Source organism: Humulus lupulus, chromosome 4 (assembly GCF_963169125.1).
Source record: "Humulus lupulus chromosome 4, drHumLupu1.1, whole genome shotgun sequence".
In the NCBI taxonomy this organism is placed as follows: domain Eukaryota; kingdom Viridiplantae; phylum Streptophyta; class Magnoliopsida; order Rosales; family Cannabaceae; genus Humulus; species Humulus lupulus.
In genome coordinates this window covers 248020535-248033588 of record NC_084796.1, presented here as the reverse complement: position 1 = coordinate 248033588, position 13054 = coordinate 248020535, and positions in this window count along the sequence as shown.

The following is a 13054-nucleotide window of genomic DNA, read 5'->3' as shown; positions in this document are numbered from 1 at the left end:
GGTTGCCACCACACAGAGAAATTGAGTTCGTGATAGAACTGGCACCAGGGACGGAGCCAATGTCTAGAGTGCCTCACAGAATGGCCCCAGCTGAGTTGAAAGAATTAAAAGTGCAGTTGCAAGAGCTGTTAGATTTAGGTTTTATCAGACCTAGTTTCTCACCTTGGGGTGCGCCAGTTCTGTTTGTGAAGAAGAAGGATGGTTCTCTGAGAATGTGTATTGATTACAAAGAACTGAATAAGCTGATAATTAAGAATAAGTATCATTTGCCAAGGATAGATGATCTATTTGATCAGTTGCAAGGTAAGAAGGTATTCTCTAAGATCGACCTTCGTTCTGGTTATCATCAGTTGAGGGTCAAGGAGGGAGATATACCCAAGACTGCTTTTCGTACTAGGTATGGGCATTATGAGTTTTTAGTCATGTCATTTGGATTGACTAATGCCCCTGTTGCTTTTATGGATATGATGAACAGAGTGTTCAAGGATTATCTGGACCAGTTTGTGCTCGTCTTCATTGATGACATTCTAGTATATTCTTAGACTGAGTCAGAGTATGAGCAGCATCTGAGGTTGGTTCTATAGAGACTGAGGGAACATAGACTGTTTGCCAAGTTTAAGAAGTGTGGGTTCTGGTTGTCTCAGGTATCCTTTCTTGGACATATTGTCAGTAAGGAAGGGATTAAGGTAGATCCAGCAAAGACTGAAGCGGTCAAAGATTGGCCAAGGCCAAAGCATGCTTTTGAGGTTAGGAGTTTCCTTGGATTGGCAGGTTATTATAGGCATTTCATGGAAGGGTTCTCAAAGATATCTAGTGCTTTGACTGAGCTGACACGCAAGAGTCAGAGATTTGTGTGGTCAGATAAATGTGAGAACAACTTCCAGGAACTGAAGCAGAGATTGATTACAGCTCCGATTCTGAGTCTCCCGACAGATCAAGAGAAGTTTGTGATTTATTGCGATGCTTCTCATCAGGGTTTGGGCTGTGTTCTGATGCAATCAGAGAAGGTAATCGCTTATGCTTCTCGTCAGTTGAAGGAGTATGAAAAGAGATCCTACTCATGATTTAGAGTTGGCGGCTGTGGTTTTTGCTTTAAAGATATGGAGGCATGATCTCTATGGAGAGAAGTGTGAGATCTATACAGACCATAAGAGCCTGAAGTGCTTCTTCACCCAGAAAGATCTTAATATGAGGCAAAGACTTTGGCTGGAGTTAGTAAAATATTATGACTGTGAGATTCTGTATCATCCAAGAAAAGCCAACGTGATAGTTGATGCTTTAAGCCGGAAGGGTCTGGGACAGATTCATGGTATGAGGCTGATAGCCAGAGAGTTAACAGATGATATGACCAGAGCTGGTATAGAGTTGCTGGTGGGCCAGTTGGGTAACATTACGCTACAGTCTACACTGTTGGAGAGAATCAAGGAAGGTCAGTTGAGTGATCCACATCTGATTAAGATCAGAGAGGATGTTCTGGCTGGAGCATCCAGAGACTATACGGTGTCTGAGTTAGGCTTGCTGAGATACAAGGGGAGGATATGTGTTTCGTTGGACACTGTTTTGAGGCGGGAGATTCTGGATGAATCTCATACTACACCTTACTCTTTGCATCCAGGCACCACGAAGATGTATCAGGATGTGAGATCACTGTATTGGTGGCCAGGGATGAAGAGGGATGTAGTGGAATATGTGGCTAAGTGCTTGACTTGTCAACAGGTCAAGGATGAGCATCAGAGGCCGGCAGGGTTATTGTAGCCTCTGGATATCCCAGAGTGGAAATGGGAAGACATCACAATGGATTTTGTGGTGGGCTTACCCAGGACTGTTGGTCAGCATGATTCTATTTGGGTGATAGTGGATCGCTACACCAAGTCAGCTCATTTCTTGCCAGTGAGGACTACTTATACAGTTGACCAGTATGCAGATCTATATGTGAGAGAGATCATGCGTCTCCATGGCGCACCTAGGTCGATCGTGTCAGATCGGGACCTCACTTTTACTTCCAAGTTCTGGGGGAGTTTTCAGAAGGCCATGGGGACACAGCTGAAGTTCAGTACAGCTTATCATCCTCAGATAGATGGGCAATCTGAGAGGACGATCCAGATTTTGGAAGACATGCTGAGAGCATGTGTGCTGGACTTTGGTGGATCTTGGAGTAAGTATCTGCCTTTGATAGAGTTCTCCTACAATAACAGTTATCAGTCTACCATTGGGGTTGCACCTTATGAGATGTTGTATGGTAGGAAATGCAGATCTCCCATTCATCGGGATGAGACAGGTGAAAGGAGAATAGGTCCTGAGGCAATTCAGAGGACCAGTGAGGCCATTGAGAAGATTAGAGCTCGGATGCTCGCTTCTCAGAGTATACAGAAGAGCTATGCAGATCCCAAGCGCACGAACGTGGAGTTCCAGGTAGGAGACTATGTTTTCCTTAGAGTCTTGCCATGGAAAGGGGTGAGAAGGTTGGGAAGAAAGGCAAGCTGAGTCCTAGATTTGTAGGTCCATTTGAGATCCTGGAGAGGATTGGTCAGGTGGTTTACAGCTTGGCTTTGCCTCCAACGTTGTCGGCTGTGCATAATGTATTTCATGTCTCAGCTTTTCGGAGGTATGTATCGGATGTGAGCCATATTTTGAGTTATGAAGATCTGGAGCTTGAGCCAGATCTCTCCTCTGAGGAACAGCCAGTTCAAATACTCGACAGAAAAGACAAGGTCCTCAGGAATAAGATGATACCTTTGGTTAAGGTATTGTGGAGGAACAACAAGGTCAAAAAAGTGACCTGGGAGCTAGAGTCAGATATGCAGAGTCAGTATCCTGAGCTGTTCAGGTAAATTTCGAGGAAGAAATTTCTATAAGGAGGGGATAGTTGTAATGCCCTAAATTCTTCGATGTGTTTTGATGGCGGGAATAGTAGGCTGGGAGGGCCATACTTTCTTAATTTTGCCATTAAATGATGATATGCATGTTTATGTGAGTTATATTATAATATGGTGTTAAATGCATGCATGTGGGTCCGCATTTTAATTACAGGGGTGTGATGATAATTTGGCTCATTAAGGGCATAATTGTATATTTGTATGCAAGTCTGTGGTATGTTTTTGAGACCACATTATAATGTGGGTTTGTTCGAGCCATTCGGCATGAGACGACCATGGTATATTAATTAGCGGTCTTGTCATAACAAGTTTAAGTTCGGGGCTTGGGATGAGTCTCGGGGTGATTTTAATGATAAGAGCGTTACCGGGAATTAAAGGGTAACGGGATACAAATTATTGATGTTTGAGATTATTGAGAATAACAGGAATTGGAGAGCGTTAATTATGATTAACGAGATAGGTTGGAAAGGAAAATTTTTCCCTTGAGAGCCTTTAGAAACCCTTAATTGACCTAGGGGTATAATGGTCTTTTTACCTCTAGGATAGATATAAACCCTTTGGCTGTGAAACAGGGGGAAAACAGAGCAAGTCTTGAAGCTTACCCGTACCTTCTTTCTCCTTCATCTTCTTTGTGATTTTTGAGCACTTGTTGAGGATTTAAACTTGGGAAGTAGGCCTTGGGAGTTTGGGAGAGTGGTCTACCATTGAAGAGCATCACAACCTGAGTTTGAGGTGAGTTGCCACTAGTTTTCTGGTATTCTCTATTTTAGTTGTTAGTTTCAGCTTATGATTTTGTTGTGGATAGTTGGAATTGATAGAAGTTTTGGTTGGGGTTTAACTTGGGTTTTGATAAGGATGTGTTATAGATCAAGTTTAGGGGTTGTATTGGATGTGTTGAGTGGTGTTTGAGCTTGGTTTGAAAGGTTAGTTCCAAGGAAAATCGCAAGGGAGGAAAAGCTAGAGTGTTGGCTGAACTGGGGGTTGGGCCGCAGCATGGCCAAGGAGGGCCGCAACTCTTGAGGTGTGCTAAAGGAGGCCGCCCTTTTGAGGGGAGGGTCACGGCATGGCCAAGGAGGGTCGTGGCCCTTAGTGGCATTTTGTTCAGAAATGGGTTTTTGGCTTGGGGATTCTAGCCTTAGGCCTCAGGATCGATCCTACTACCCGATTTAACAGTATTCGATGTCTCAGAGGCTAGGTTTTGGTTTTGGAACCCTTTGTTATTCATTTTATTTATGGAATCCCATAATTGGTTATGACCAGGTAACCGCTAAAGGAAAAAAAGATAGGTCATTCTTGAGGGTCGTTCTTATATTAATTCTCGCTCGAACCAGAGGTAAGAAAACTGCACCCCATATGTGACATGCATGGTTGTTCATGAAGCATGTTGATGGTGTAAATGTGGACATGGATTGATTATTGAATGCTTAGCAAATCTTGCTCACTTGTGCATGGTACTGGCTCATTAGTTAGAATTGGCAAAGGTGTCAGTATCAACTGTGAAGATGTGACTCATTAGTCAGGTTCGACAGTGGTACTGGGCACTAGTCACACAGTGCTGACTCATAAGTCAGGACGGCCTTAGCGTGTTCAACGCAAGCCAATAAAGATTAGATCTAATCGATATCTGCATTGGATGACTCAAAGAGCATTAATGCCGGACCGACCTCAAGTTCGATGAATACTATAAGCGCTTGTGTGACTTGCCCATCAGTCACTCATCTGTTAGTTTAGAGACTTACCCATCAATCTCTTATCTGTTTAAGGCTAGTGGCTTACCCAGCAGTCACTCTTCTGTTTAAATTAGTGATTTTCTTGTCAATCACTCAATATGGTTTACTAGAACCTCAAGTGATATTCACTCATCTGTTTAAGAGTTATAAGCTCTATGTGATTATAATGATAATCATTTGATAATGTTTATATACAATACTGTGTTTTCTTGCTGGGCTTTGGCTCATGGGTGCTATGTGGTGCAGGTAAAGGGAAAGAAAAGCTCACCCAACCCTGAGTGGAGAGCTTAGGTGGTGATGTGTACATATGCGGCCGCTTGACCACCACGGCCAAGGAGTTCTTAGAGGAACTAGGGCGTTTACCCTAATTTTTGCCGCTTAGGTTGGCGGGTTTGTAAATTTGAAACAGTAGTGACCATTTTGTGTTACAAACAACTTGTAAATGTTTTGATGAGCTCATGAACAGTTTATATACTTAATAAAATATATCTCTTCCTTTATATTTGTTTTCCACCTTAGCCTGTTAATAACATTTAGAAGCACGTTTTTAGCCAAAGGACTCGGGTATCGAGTCAAATTTCTGGTTCACCATTCACCGTAAGTGTTCTGGGGTAGCCAGGGCGTTACATTTTCTCTCTTCCGAGTTTCAAAATCTCTTCTTCTTCTTTTGATTAAAATCTTAGAAATCCCCATATTCTCGCCACAAAAACCCCTCGGAAGCCCAGTCTTACGGATTTCTCCAAGACTCCTACATCTACGTTGCTTGCAACTTCACGTGGAGAACGTACTGTAAGTTTCCTGTTTTTCATGTGTTTCGATTTTCTTCCTTTTTCTTTTTCATGTGAATCTACATTTCATAGTCACCAACAGTAGGTTGTTCCTGAATAAGTTTGGTGCATAGGTTTCGATTTCAGGCATATTGAGCAGATCCTAAAACATGTTTAGGATTGTGATGTTCATAACTAGGTAATTTCTGGGTGATCTCTGGGTAAATTTAGGAAATACCCATTTATGATATGGAAGACGAGAGGTATTTAGGGTATAAAACCGGGTAGCTTAGGGGTCACGCTTCTTGGGAGGTTTTTCTTTAAAACCCTTTTCCCAAGGCAAGTAGTGGCCTGACTCGCCTAACACACGGATCCCGGAATATCAGGTGTCTGTTGGAAAACCTAGGCATGTGGCACAGGCAACGTGTGGCATCACACGGGCTGATATTGCATCAGCTCGCATGTTAGGACCTTTCGCCTTTGTTATTTCTCCTGTTAAAAAATGTCTACGTTTCCCACTATAAACTTCGTCGTTTTTATTCGATAGGCGAGCTGATGGCACCAAAGAAAGGCACATCCAAGAAAAACGTAGCTGGCTCATCGTCCCAGCAATTTCACAAGGGAAAGAAGGTCGTCCCTGATTCCCCCCTGCTTGAGTTCGGGCCCATGGTGGAGAAGGAGGTCGCGGTCGCTCCTGATGCCTTTTTCGAGGCCGAACGGATTGTCTCGAAGATAACGACCCAAGGAAGGGTCAACAAGATCCTGCTGTCCCATAACATTGAGGCTGAGACAGGGGCTCTTATCGCCCAACCTCCCTACAAGGGGGAGCGGAGCTGCGCACCACTCCACGATGATTTCGCTGCCTGGAGTGATGAACACTTAAAGGTTGGGGCCTTCCTCCCCCTTGACCAATACTTCGCGAACTTCCTCAACTATGTGAGGTTGGTGCCGTTTCAACTTCCACTGAACTCCTATCATTTACCGGCCGGGTTGAGATATCTCTTCCTGAAGCAAATGTGGGACGTCCCCACTCCGACATATATCCTTTACTTCTTCTGCCTCAAAGCCAGCCTGGACCAAAGGGGGCGAAGTGACGGGTTCTACTACTTGACCCGGGTCCCAAACTCGCCTTCGGTCATCGAGCTGCCCAGTCATCCCAACGACTTCAAAGACCAATTTTTCATGTCGAATGGGTTTCGCAATTACGAATACCATTACTTCAACCGTCCTCATAAGTTTCCTTCCTATTCTCAGCTCGCGAAATTATTAATTTTTATTCTTAGATTTTTCGCGTGTATACTGACCAGAGCATCCTCGTGCAACCATTTTTGCGAGGACGGCCAAATTAGTGACCCTTGGTGGTCAATATGATACCCTGGCGGGGCTTCCTCCTAGTGAGAAGGACTACCGCTAGCTCGTGTCTGATGACACGATGTTGGCATGTAAATTAATTTCTGAAGGCCAGACTTTGGCCCTGAGGAGGACGTGGGCTACTTACATAGTAGCTCGCGATTTGGACTAGCCTAAGGTCTTCCAAATCCAGGAAGTTGTTGACTGAGGTAGAGCCTGATCCAGAACCTCCCCTAATCCAAGAAGTGGTTGACTTAGACTCTCCTTCCCCTATAGAAGTTTCGAGGATGGAGGTCGTGGAAATAGACTCCTCTAGCTTGGAGGGTAGGATTTTGTTACTTTATACGCATTTTCTTGGTAAACTGATGAACGTATATGCATGCTTAGCACATTTACCATTCTTTTTTAGGTGAGGAGATGGCACAATGAGGGGAACCTGACATCTGCTCGATGTTCCAGGAGGTGAGATCCAGCGAGGGTCCCCTAGTTAAGAAACTTCGGCCCATGTCGAAGAAAACGCCCCCCTCGGCAGTGATTGCCTCCAAATCCCCAGCTAAGGGGAAAGGCTCAGGCTTGGGAACTCAGCCCGCCGCTGTCGAGGAGAAGAGAGATCCGACTACACCCCTTTCTCACTTTCCCCCACCTCCTGCTCGGGATCCGGTAGCACTGGTTGATCCCCCAGCTCCAGTGGTCCCTGCCACCACTGTTCACATCCCCGTCAACCCCTAGGATCTGGAGCTGATTCCAGACACTTTTTGGGGGACCGTCTACGAGACAGCGAACTACTCGGTGGAGTATTTCTACAAGGCCAAGCCCAACGACCTGAGGGCGATCGAGGAGAGGAGCCCGGAGAATGTCATGGAGTCTGCCTTGGGGATGAACCTCACAGTAAGCATTTTCCCTGACCTGAATTTCATTATTTTCCCCTGGTATGTGCCTAACTGTTTCTCTGCTTTCTGCAGGCTGTCCTGGCTCAACACCGTAGCATATCTCGGGCTAGGGCTAGGAATGAGGAACTCAAAGCCGAGCTAACTGCGGCCCAAGCTGCTCTCGCCGCCTCTCAACAGAGCGAACAGGGCGCCAAGGCTACTTTGGCAGCGGCCCAAGTGGGTGAACATGTGGCGAAGGCTACCTTAACCACTGCTCAAGAAGGCGAGTAGGCGTCGAAGGCTGCCTCAGTAGCCCTTTAAGCCAAGCTCGAGGGAGCCAAGGCCAAGCAGCTGGAGGTCGAGGCGGCCATCCAGAAGGAAAAGAAAGCATCGACATCCTCCATGGAGAGCATGTTGTACCACTGCTAGCCCATTAATCAGGAGGACAACTTCTCCTTCATGGCTTCCGACATGTGGGGGCACTACCTTGAGAAGTTCAAGGCTTGACTTCAATAGGAGTTGCAGTCTGAGACCGGGGAGGCCTTTGTCATTGGCGAGCAGAAGACCGAGGAGATGACGTTCTCAGAGCTGCCTAGGGGTCTTAGATTTTTTGTTTTTACTTATGTACTTTTCCTTTGTAAACGCTAAACACGAGGTTATTCACCTCGAGGCAAATATTTTTATATATATTAATTTTAGTTACCTAAGTTTCATTATTCTCCGATCTCTTTCTCATGCTTTATGATGTGCTCTGTAGAAACTTAGTTTGCGTTAGTTTGATTGATACCTCGTGTTTTGTTAGAAAAACATTGTTTAATCAATTTAACCAACTCCCAAGTTTCAGAACCTGGTCGTGCCCATGATATTTAATTAAAAACTTAGTTCACGTTAGTTTTATTGACACCTCGCGTTTTTTAGAAAAACATTGTTGATCAATTTAACCAACTTCTAAGTTTCGGAACCTGGTCGTGCCCATGATATTTAATTAAAAACTTAGTTCGCGTTAGTTTTATTGACATGTCGCGTTTTTTAGAAAAACACTGTTAATCAATTTAACCAACTTCTAAGTTTCGAAACCTGGTCGTGCCCGAGATATTTAATTAAAAACTTAGTCCGCGTTAGTTTTATTGACACCTTGCATTTTTTAGAAAAACATTGTTAATCAATTTAACCAACTTCTAAGTTTTGGAACCTGGTCGTGCCCAGGATATTTAATTAAAAACTTAGTTCACGTTAGTTTTATTGACACCTTGCGTTTTTTAGAAAAACACTGTTAATCAATTTAACCAACTTCTAAGTTTTGGAACCTGGTCGTGTCTAGGATATTTAATTAAAAACTTAGTCCGCGTTAGTTTTATGGACACCTCACGTTTTTTAGAAAAACACTGTTAATCAATTTAACCAACTTCTAAGTTTTGGAACCTGGTCGTGCCCAGGATATTTAATTAAAAACTTATTTCACGTTAGTTTTATTGACACCTCGAGTTGTTTAGAAAAACATTGTTAATCAATTTAACCAACTTCTAAGTTTTGGAACCTGGTCGTGTCTAGGATATTTAATTAAAAACTTAGTCCGCGTTAGTTTTATGGACACCTCACGTTTTTTTAGAAAAACACGGTTAATCAATTTAACCAACTTCTAAGTTTTGGAACCTGGTCGTCGGGTTGTCTGCCCCCCAAGTAATCAGGAAGTAGACTTTCTGGGTTACTTTGAACTAACAGGCATATGAAACCATACAAAGATACAAATATACCATAAACCCCCCTTTTTTTGTTTTTATATATTTCTAAAATTAAATGGCCAATCTAAAAGTACCTTCCCGTACGATTTCGACTATCTGATAGGGCCCTTCCCAGCTCGGGCCTAAGGCACCGTCTTTGGGGTCCTTGCCTGCTAAGAATACCCTTTGGAGTACTAGGTCTCTTAAACCAAAGACACGCTTTTTGACCTTTGAATTAAAATAACACATGATTTTTTGCTGATAATGCGCGAGCCGTAGCTGTGAATCTTCTTGTTTCTCATCAATTAGGACGAGGGACGCGCTGAGTAGTTCGTCGTTCCGCTCTGGGCTAAAGGTCTTGAGCCTATGTGTAGCTACCTTTGCTTCAACAGGGAGGACAACCTCACTTCCGAAAGTTAAGGAGAAAAGGGTATGCCCCGTGGAAGTTCGGTGGGAGGTCTGGTAAGCCCACATCACCTGGGGGAGATAATCGGGCCATACTCCCTTAGCCTCGTCCAACCTCTTTTTAAGGCTCGCTTTGAGGGTTTTGTTTACAGCCTCGACCTGTCCGTTGGCCTGCGGGTAGGCCACCGAGGAGAAGCTTTTGATTACGCCATGCCTTTCACAAAACTCAGTGAAGAGGTCGCTATCGAACTGTGTCCCATTGTCTGACACATTCTTTCTTGGCAGTCCGAATCTACAAACAATATTCTTGACCACGAAGTTGAGGACCCTCTTAGTGGTGATTATAGCCAAGGGCTCCGCCTCTGCCCATTTTGTAAAATAATCGATGGCCACTACTGCATAGCGAACTCCTCCCTTCCTCGTGGGCAGGGCTCCAATTAAATCAATTCCCCATACTGCGAATGGGCAGGGGGATGATATCATTTTTAGCTCGACCGGAGGAGCTCGGGCAATGGTGGCAAACCGCTGGCACTTGTCACACTTTTTGACATAGGAGATGGAGTCCTTCGATAGCGTGGGCCAGAAATAATCCTGCCGTAATATTTTCAAGGCCAGGCCTTGCCCCCCAGCATGATCCCCATAGAAGCCTTCATGCACCTCTTGCAAATTCGGCTTCCTCTGGTAGAACACACCATAGTAAAGGCAAGGAGTGGCCATGTCGGTACAGCGTCCTGTCTATGATTGTGTACCTTGGAGCTTGATAGAGTACTCTCTTCACGTATTTTCGCTCGTCCAGCAATTTTCCTGTCGTAAGATACTTTATTATGGGAGTCATCCAGGTCGGTTTGATATTTATCATCTCGACCTCCACCGAGCTTTCTGCCACGCTCAGAATTTCTAAGAATTCCACTGGTACTATGCTCAGAGTCTCGGCTCCTCTGGAGGTAGCGAGTCTAGCCAGGGCGTCAGCATTGGCGTTCTGCTCGCGAGGAATCTGCTCGAGTAAGCTATACTCAAACTCGGATAGCTCCATCTTGACCTTGGCTAGGTAAGCTGCCATTTGGGGCCCTCGAGCTTGATATTCCCTGGATACATGGTTTACCATGAGCTAGGAATCACTGTAGCAGTGGACGGCCTTGGCCTTCAATTCCTTCGCCACTCTAAGCCCGGCCAAAAGGGCTTCGTATTCGGCTTCATTGTTGGATGCCACGAACCCGAACCGCAGCGCGGAGTGGAAATGGTGCCCTTCCAGGGATATTAGGATGATCCCAGCTCCAGACCCGTTTTCATTAGACGACCCGTCTACGAAGATTCTCCATAATTCTCGCACTGGTTCTCTCAAGGGCTCTTCCTGAAATCTAGTGCATTCTGCCATGAAATCAGCCAAGGCTTGGATTTTTATCGTAGTTCGGGGTACATACAGTATCTTGAACTGGCTGAGCTCGACCGCCCATTTTAACAAACATCCCGATGTCTCAGGTTTTTGCAGCACCTGCCTTAAAGGTTGATCGCTCATGACGTGGATTGAATGGGATTAGAAATATGGCCTAAATTTTTGGGAAGCTGTAATAAGGAAGAATGCCAGCTTTTCCATTAGAGGATATCGAGATTCTTCTCTGAGAAGTCTCTTACTTATATAATATACTGGATTTTGAACCCGGTCCTCCTCCCGGACCAACACGGCACTGGCTGCATTTTCGGTCACGGCTAAATAGAGGAAAAGGCGCTCTCTTGCCTTTTGTTTAGATAGCACTGGTGGCTCGGCCAAATGGATCTTTAAGTCGATGAAAGCCTACTCACACTCTTCAGTCCACTAGAACATTTTGTTCCCCCGAAGCAGGTTGTAGAATGACAAACACTTATCGGTGGATTTAGAAATAAACCGATTGAGGGCCGCCACTCTTCTTGTCATACTCTCGACATCTTTATGTGACCTGGGCGAGGGCATCTCTAGTAGCAATCTGATTTTGTCCGGGTTCGCCTCCATCCCCCTGGTGTTGACTATGAATCCCAGGAATTTTCCTGACGCCACTCCGAAAGTACATTTCTGGGGGTTTAGCCTTATATTATACTTCCTTAGAATTCCAAAACATTCTTTCAGATCGGAGACATGGTTATTGGCAGTCTTTGACTTGACTATCATATCATCAACATACACTTCCATGTTTTTTCCGATATGATTTGTGAACATTCTGTTAACCAACCTCTGGTAGGTCACCCCAGCATTTTTCAACCCAAAGGGAATGACTTTATAGCAGTACACATTGGTTGGAGTCATGAAGCTAGTGTGTTCCTGGTCTACAGGGTTCATGGCGATCTGATTATATCCAGAGTACGCATCCATGAAGTGTTAGGAAAATATGTATTTGCCTCAATGGAAATAGGTAAGATAATTACAACTCTAAACTAAATATTACAAATAAATATTATTGATTAAAAAGTGTTACAACTCTACGACTAAAATTACATGTAAATATAGAGAAAGAGGTAGAAGATGATAGAAATAGAAAATACAACTCTAAGACAAAAAGATACAAATAAACTAGAAGTACTAGAATGAAAGATATAGATGAGATTACAACTCTAAAACAAAAGATACATATAAAAGAGTAAATATAGAATAATAGAAGAAATGAAAAGCAATAGAATAAAAGAACAAGAATAAGAACAATGAACTAAGAACTCTCACTCACACAACCAAAGTGAAGAGTGTTGGGGATCACCAACTTGAACAAGGTTTGAAACCTTTGTCCAAAAGCTTATTTCCCCCTAACTCAAGCACTAAGGGATCTCTCACAGATATTGGAAATGCTTTCTGGAATAATCAAGCCTTAAGGTGTTTTTAGCCAAGTGCTCTAATGGATAGAAATGTTGTGTCTTACAAGTGAGCATTAGGCTCCTATTTTTAGAGTTTTGAGACACCCTTTGAATTTCAAATTCCACCAACCCCCATGGATGTTACCAATGATTAATTGGCTGTTTTATGGAATTAAAATAGAGATTTGGGAGTTAATTGGCTGTTGGAAACATTCAAAATTGGATAAAAACTGAATTTATATGAAGCTGTCAGCCACTAGGGCCGCGGCGCTTGTTTCAAGCGCCACGGCCCTTGGTCATTTTCAGCAACCAATTTTTTTAGTTTTTTTCAAAACGTTCCAATTTAGTCCCACTTGATTTTGTAACTTCCATACACAATATGGGAGTTAAAATCACATCTCTATCAGCCATTTCTCACACGGCTTTAAGAAATTCATCTCAATATTGTGTAACAACAAATCTACACAATAATGGGTGATATTTAGGAGTTACAAATTTGTGATGAATTTGTAACACCAA